Source organism: Silene latifolia, chromosome 7, assembly GCF_048544455.1.
Source record: "Silene latifolia isolate original U9 population chromosome 7, ASM4854445v1, whole genome shotgun sequence".
NCBI classification, from domain to species: Eukaryota; Viridiplantae; Streptophyta; class Magnoliopsida; order Caryophyllales; family Caryophyllaceae; genus Silene; species Silene latifolia.
The window spans coordinates 117,922,854-117,931,715 of NC_133532.1; positions in this window are offsets into that span (position 1 = coordinate 117,922,854).

An 8,862-nucleotide genomic window follows, 5' to 3' on the forward strand; every position below is an offset into this window, starting at 1 on the left:
CTGCCCAGGAATACTCGGCGAGTATGGGTAATACTCGACCAGGAAGTAGAGGATACTCGGCCGAGTATACTCTATACTCGACCGAGTATCCGGTTTGAAGGGTAATATTTTCCGCGGTTGATTTAGAAAGGACTAGAGTTATATTGAGACGCATTTTACAGTTTCTAAACATTTTACAAAACCTAAACTACACAACGTAACTCTAATCCTCTCCAAATCTCCCTCTCTTTTGCGTGGATTGTTCGTGAGTCTAACGAATCTTGCCTTGCGTCGATTATGTCGGTAAGTCTCTGATTTCATGAGTCCCATTAAGTTGTCTTTTAGGGTTTTGCCCTAATTATTGTTTTGGGTTAATTTGGGGGTTTAGGGTTTGGCCATTATATGTGTGTTGATTGTTGATTATAATTGTTGTAGGTGATGATGTGGTAATTGCTATGCATATTATATGATTGATTAGAGCATATCGGATTGCGAAAAGGTAGGGTTTCCCTACTCAGTTACTGTTAATTGATTTAAGACTGTGCTTGTGTTGTAATTGTTGTTATCTGTTGATCATCGGAGTATGGGTGTTGTGATGACGGTGGTGATGTGGTTGTGTTGTGACGGTTGTGGTGTTGTGACAGTTTGTGATCTTTGTGGTGTTGTGTGATTGTGGTGGAGTCACTTGCGGGAGTGGCTTCACACCCTAGTTCGCCCTCCGTGGAACCCATCACGGGAGGGGATGTGCACATTAAGGGACAGGGATTGTTAGTCGCTCGTTGATGAGCTGGACTTGGTGGGGATGGGCTGCGGTCACCCACTGGCGGAGTGGATTACCTGTTGCGATGGGTAATCAGCGGGGCTACACACTTCGGTGTGTAGTCGGTTACTATGGAGGATGATCGGTCGGTTACATTGTTTGTTTGTCTTACATTGATTGAATGGTAGTCGACCCGTTGTTGTTGTTTTGTAAAACTGCGGTGATCCATTCGGGGATGGTGAGCAGACTTGACAGGTATTGCATTTGGTGAGCTTGGCGGTCATGGGGAAGTCGTCATCACCGGTTGTAGTATCACGATCCACGAGTCTTAGCTATGATTTTGTAGTTGTCCTCAGTTGTATTCACTTTATTGGTTTTTGTTTGGATTTGGATTGTTGTAAACATTAATACTTTACAGTACTTCTAATAAATGTGTTTAGGACGGACGCTTTTGATATATACTAACCTCGGGCAACCGAGATGGTAACAGCATTTCATGCTTGGGTAGTCTTGGTAAGGTACCTTGGTATGAGGGGGTGTTACAGGAAGTGGGTGATAAATGTCTATCCACCGAATTCATATTGATGAGGGTTTCATCGGCTACCCCGTGCCCAAGTTGATGTGGATTTGGATCATGGACACATTTATTCGAAATTTGGATTGAACTCAACAAAAGTTTTTGATAAGGGTTTCATCGGCTACCCCGTGCCCTTGTCGGATGTGTTTTGGGCTATAGATAAATATTAGAGTAATTTTATCGACCGAGAGTTCTAAAAGTAGAATCGATTAAAGAGTTAATCCACCGAGTTATATTGATAAGGGTTTCATCGGTTACCCCGTGCCCAAGTTAATATGAATTTGGATCTCGGAATCATTTATCATAGTTGGGTAGAGGTCACTATGTAAATGTTTTACTTGTAATTTACAAGTATTTATAAAACGATAAATGTTAAGTTTTCCATTATTCCGTTATTATATTGTTCTATTTCTTTACCACAATTCATATACGATATCATTTCGATTTTTGATTCAAATCTCCATTAAAACATCGTAACTAAAGACAAATATGAATTTTTCTTCTAAAACCTCGTGTTATCCATTGGAAGGATCTCTTGTAAAGAGTATAGATTAAAGTTATTCATTATCAAACAGGTTTTTGATTCTTGACTAACACATCTACTTACAATGGATTGTTTTTCATATACTTAATTGAATTAAGTACCTTGAAGCGATAAATTGTTTTGGTAATTAGATTTGTCGGAAATCGTAATAGACCAAAATAACGCAACCACTTCAATGAAAGTTTTAAGACTAAACGAACAAATGAAGAGTAATCTTCATGAATTCAATTTTGCTTCTCAAAGCAAAGACTCATTGAAATGAGTGGGAGCATTCTCTTAAACCATTAAGATGAGGACGAGGTTCAAGAAGTAAAGATTATAATGGAATTGATACCAGGTAATGTTAAAAGTAAAGTTGTTGAGAATAACGATACTAAACCTATCAATCCCGACCGATAAAGTTTCCATTGTCTTAAATGTTGGACACTAGAAAGGAAACTACCCCAAATTATTGAAGAATCAACAAGTTAGTTGTGGGACATCTAATGGGATCTTCTTCTTTAAATGTTTATTTGATAGACATAAATCTTGCTAGAAGTACATCGTCAATATTAGAAACCAATGGAGGTTTTCATCTTTGTACTTGATACATAGGATGATTAGAATATGACGACTATCAACAATAATGTTGAGAGATAGAGTCATTGTGTACTAAATCTAGTTTTCGGGTTTGGAGTTGTACTTAATTGTGACTATTAAGCACATAAACTCTAAATAAGAATACAAACTTGTTAAGATACAAAAGAGGTTTCACTTTTGTGACCCTATACACCATAATTTGATGTATGGCTAGCCCATTATCAAGGTGATTATATTCTAAACCAAACTAGAATGATATATCATGAAGATGATGCAAGACTCAAATTGGTAACCCAAGATTAAACCTTAAATTCTGGAATGATTAACGCAAAGAGTTATCGAGTACTCTTGAAACCATTAGATTGTTAATGGTATATGCATATCTTATATTCAAAGCAAGATGTCTCGTGCCTTTTGGTTAAAAGGAGATCGAGGTTGTAAATCATTGATTCAAAAGAGGTTGATCATTTTCTTTTACCAACGATTTAAGTTGACATTAATATGTTCACTTAATAAGGTAAATAGAGAAATCTTTGAAGAAGTTCAAAGTGTTTTAAGAATCACGATTTAGTCGTGATGGGATTATCAAAGTAAAGACTTTGATATAAGCTAATGGAAATGTGATATAGTATCACAAGTTAATCTCTCTAAGCACGCATTATGGAATAATGTGTGATTGGATAAGAAATCAAACGCTATTCGATATGGTTTGGACTTCAATCAAGTTACTTTGAGTTACTTGATTCTTTTGGGGATTTTATCATTTTGTCTAAAATTATTTTCCACTAAATCATATGAGATATGAAATGGTAATGTACCATATTTGTAAGTTTTCACAAGAAACAAATGCTCATTTTTCCCTTTCAATTATCACGAGAACGACGGGTTTGCGGCTCGTGAAGCTGTCTTTCTAAAATAAAAGTTTATTTCTAGAAGACAGAGTGGGAGAAATTATTCAAGAGCCACAAAGAAAGCCACAAAGAATGTTATGTCGCAAGAAACTGTTCTTTCTTGGTACATGAGACGTTTTGTGTAAGATGTTGTTTCTTTTAAACCTAGGAGGTTAAATTCGTCACTTGTTGAAAATGATGAATTCATGCTACTTTTAAGAAAGTAAAGAGCTTATAATTTACAAAAGAAATCGTTTGATTCAAATTGATTACTTCTAGAAAGTAATGAACAAATGACTTACATGAGAGTGTTTAAGTCACAACTCACTACAAGGCTTAGAGCCATGAAAATCCAATATAAAAGGCTTGATTAGTTGCAAAGGGTTTTGCACTAATAAAGAGAGATTTCAAGGTTTGATTGGTTGCAAAGGGTTTTGCACCAGTTGAAATGCTTAAGTCTATTTGGATCTTCTTAGGGATTGTGTTTCATTATTATGAAATACATAGCGAGTGAATCTAAAACCCACTTCTTCAATTAGAAGGAATGTATTCAATACATGTCTTGAGTTTTGAAGATTCTTGCAATCCTAAGATAATGTGAAACTTAAGAGAGGGTCTTAAGTAGGACATCAATGAGTTGGAATCAACATTTTTGATCATGTGATAAAACATTTCTCGACAAGTCGAGAAGTTGTGTTTATACATGAAGTTTAGTGGGAGTTACGGAAATTTTAATTAGTCTTATATGTGAATGACATATTGATCATCGAGAATGATTTAAGACTTTTGCAGTATTATAATACATCTTTAATATCCGGATTTATGAAGATAAATCCACATGATATTAGCGTCAATAAGAAGTCTTATGTTGATAAGATTCATGACTAGTTCAATTAAATTGAACATATTTGATTGATTCCATTTGCTTCCGCTGCCGGATCAATTAAATAAGTAATGATGTATAACACTTCATATGCTTTGAGTATGATGAATTGTTTTAAAATCGAATTTAAGTAATCTTTACCAAGTAACCCATAAAGATTACCCTTAAGTGCTTACAGAAGCATTAAGGAAGTAAAGCAAAGTGTTTATGATGCAATTTTGTGTAAGAGTGTTACACAAGTGACAATTGACAATTGAGATTGCGCATGGTTTCCGACAAAACCATAATCAAAACACATTAGGATGGTTAAGACACCATTGTGGCTATGTTATTTAAGAAATAGATTTTCTAGAATCGTTCTAGGCAATAAAGAACAATGAGAGATATTTATAACGGAAATTGAGTATACTTGCAATCATGAGATGTGCAAAAGGATGAGTCCCGCACACTGTGAAAACAGTGGGAGCTATTCTTAGGCTAGAGGGCCTATGTCTTGACTGGATCTCGACACGTACTCAGAAAGTTTTGTGATGCAAATGTATACATTACAAAGGAAAACGAGTATGTAGTAAGGTTGAGTAAGGTACAAGAAGTTGATAAAACCTACTAACCAAAGCCTTCTCATAGGCTTAACATGATGAGTCATGTCATTTCAATTAAATTGAGATGAACAACTACATTCAAGATCAAATTAGATTATAGAACATGAAATAGTAATCAGGCATTGACTATTCATATGTGATAATCGCATTTGTCGTTCGAGTTTTACTTTAAAACTCTTTTATTATACTTTGTTACATCCAAACGGGTTGTAGAGACAATTGAACCCCGTTAAAGTGAACACGGATTAGCATTGTATTCGCCCATAGTCACTTGTATGAGGTGACGTCTCGAAGTGACTAGAGTGTGATGCGATTGATGGCAAGTTCAAGTGCCATAAAGTCATGTGAGATGACTAGTCGATCACATAGGGCATTTATTAGGAACACTTTGTCGGGCGTGACCGCTTATAGAGTTCTGGCAAATTTATATAGCCTGGTCGTGGTGAGAGCTACTATAGTATTCTAATGAGTCGATTCTTTTGACTAAAGACTGTTCGCCTAAGATGACACAGTTTCAGATTAACTTTGATTTGTGTTACTACGACCTTCGTAAATGGGGTCAAATGGGCATATTTTGGGTTATGATGGCTGTGGCTATTCGAAGGGAATAAGTGCGATATGAATTGTCCACCCCTTTGTCAGGGTTAAAACAATATCTCAGGGCCACTCGAGGAGTAATGAACTGGAAATGCGTGGCCACGCTCGGAAGGTATCTATGATAGATAAATCCGGTCAATCAGTTATTCTCCAGATCGAGGAAACCACTCTCGATATGATCACTTGCAAGTATGACCCGAAAGACACCTTGCATTGAGTGGGAGATAGTAATAGGACAAGAGAATTGGTGACACACACTTGTCGAGGACAAGTGGGAGATTATTGGGAAATGTGTCCTCAACAATAGTGCGATCACATGATTTAAATATCATTATTAAATCTCATACCAAGAATACGAAAGGGATGATACATTACATATATAGTCAACTGGTCCACACATATCGGTAATGATTGGCTGGCTAGAGTTTGACATTACTGTCGTGCGACGGTGGTGATCAGTTGATCCCTTGAGGTCACACCTAAAGGACAATTCCCTTAATTGAAAAAGTTAATTAATTGTATACCGATACAGATTAATTAATTCCTTAAAATTGAACAAATTATTATCATAAGAGAGAAAAGTGACATCTTATTATAATGTGATTAAATGAGATTTTATTTAGTAATTTATGAAGTTATATTACTAATATTAATCGGTGTTTGTGAAACACGCGAGATGAGAATGATAAGTTAGTTATAATTACAAGATATTGTTAATTATACTAACTAGTAATTAAATGACCATTTTATGAGAAAGTAATTTTATATTACTAGTCAATTTGTTAATGATGGGGCATATTCTGCACCCGCTGACCGAGTCAACATATTGAGCAAGGTCAAAGCCAAAAGACAACAAGTCAAAGGAAAAACAACCTAGCAAGCGAGCTGTCGGCTGCTGCTGGGTCTCGGCTCGGCAACTAGCCGGCCGAGAAGCATATCCGCGTACTCACATCCAGTCCCCTCGGCATGGAGTCAACCAGGCCTGCCGGCCTGTCATGGGTCCCTCGGCCGAGGGTAAGACAGTCTTTCCACCTGCTATGCCACTTGGCCACTACGTGACAAAAGGTGAAAATCTATAAATACTCCACTTCTCTCATTGAGAAAAGGATCCGAAAATCATCTAATAATCTTGTTCCGGGTGTGATTACGGAGCAGTGTTGTTACCACGTAAGCTTTGTAGAACGATGACTTTGCTTGACTCTTCCTTTCGGCCTCTCCTGAAACAATGAACAAACTGAGGGCTCGGCTTGGTACCGAGCGTACTCACTCCGACGCTCAAGTCAGTAAACTTAAAGGGATTAAGTTGTGTGTAACTTGGCAAAGTATATTGTAGAGAGATAAGGAAGTTTATACCAGATTAATAGTGAGTTAGGTTATATTTTTCGGATCCTCTTCTCGTTGAGAGAAGTGGAGTATTTATAGACTTTCACCTTTTGTCACGTAGTGGCCAAGTGGCCAAGTGGCTAGCAGGTGGAAAGACTGTTCTACCCTCGACCGAGGAACCAATGGCAGGCCGGCCGAGGGGTCTTGGATATGAGTACGCGGATATGTATCCCGGCTGGCTAGTTGTCCTAGCCGAGACCCAAGTGACAGGCCGACAGGCTGCATCGGTTAGGCTGTCTAATATGTTGACTTGTTGTCTTTTGGCTTTGACCTTGCTCAATATGTTGACTCGGTCAGCGGGTGCAGAATATGCCCCATCAATTTGCCCCCAACGTAGTCTATGCCGTGGTATGGACCTTCGATGAATGTTGAGCGTATTCTGCGCAAGTTGAATTTCTTCCCCGGCTTCTTCTTCCTCGGCTTGGTTCTGCTTAGGCCGTATCATATCCCCCCTCCACATGGATGTGTAATGGACATCAGATGTGGAAAAGAAAATGGCGCTGGCTGAGACCGAGGTTGGGAGTGCCGGAGCTTTTGATTGCCCCCGGCCGGTGCTGCCAAGTTGGGTTGAATAGCGGGCCGTTTGGCAAGTAGATACCAAGGAGCGTGTTGAAGAAGATACGTCGATTGGCATTCTGTCAAGGAGCGTGTTGAAGAAGATACGTCGATTGGCATTCTGTGGCTGCATGCTTGACACGTGGCTCGGCATTAATTGGTTGACGCTTCATGGGCTTTGCCTTGATTGGTCCGTTTCATGGGCTTTGCTCTATAAATAGGGCAGTTAGCCCCTGATTTTGGCCACCAAAATTCATTTTCTCAAAAAAAAAATTTCTTCTCTCTAACTTTGTTCGACGAAACTTCTCTCTAGTCTTCAAAGCGTTACTCGGCGTAACATTTTTCCAAGGTAATTAAACAAATTTTCCAACTTTTAATTGTTAAGTATTTGTTGTCATGTCTTCTGCTGAAGCTGGACCTAGTACTTCTGCGCCGGGGGGCTCCCCGTTGCGTCCTGATGAAGAGAAGGCGCTGGCCGTCACCCCGATAGGGTTTGGGGGCCCCAGGTCTCCCACTCCTGAAGTTGATCCAAAATTTTTGGAGGATTTTGAGGATGATGATGATGAAGGGACCCATTCTAAGGGTACTGATGATGAGGCGACCCCCTCTGCCGTAGAGAGGCCGCCTGTTTTGCACCACGGTGATGCCTGCTCGATCAGTCCTAACCGTGCCTGGACAAATAAGTTCGCTAGCTGCTCCGGTTCTGAGCTTTTTGAACACCATTACTCTTTTGGTAGGGAGTATAAAATTGTTATTCCTGGGGAAGGTCAGGCGGTCTGTTGCCCTCCCAAGGGCTGTATCGGCGTATACATCAGACACCTGGAGTATGGGCTCCGGTTTCCTCTGAATGAATACGTTATGGCCATAATTAAAGCCATGAATGTCGCCGTGGCCCAACTGCATCCGTTGGCCATCAGGACGATTGTTGGTTTTGTATGGTTGTGTCTTTTCAAAGGGGAGGCCCCAACGGTGAACCTCTTCCGCCGACTCCACCATCTTAAACAGACTACCCAAGCCGGCTCGGGGTGGTACATCATACAGACTGAGCCGGGTTATATCACCGTCTCTAAGCTTACTTCTTGCAAGGACTGGAAGGGGCGGTGGGTATACGTTGAGGTTCCGGAGGATTATCCACTACCCCGGTCCTTTCAGCACCGTGTCAACTTGCGGTGTGAGAATCGGGGGGAGCGTGAGAAATATGTCTCCCGGAGTAAGCTTAAGATGGACGCCATCAGGGTCCATCTTAATGAGGACGAAAAACGGGCAATGAAGCTGTTTGAGGCTGAGAAGGATGGGACGCCGAAGGGATGGATGCCCAGAAGACGCGAGATCATTCTTCGAGGATGAGGCTCTCTGCCGCGTCGGCCTCATACCGGCCCTCGAACAGGGTGAGTGGGGTCGGTGTGAGGCCCATTTTTGCTTTTTATGTTTCTGTTTTTGAACCTTGATTTATTTCTTTTGCTTAACTCCTGCTTCATTTCTTTTGCAGACCGTTTTGGCCCGGATCTGTCTG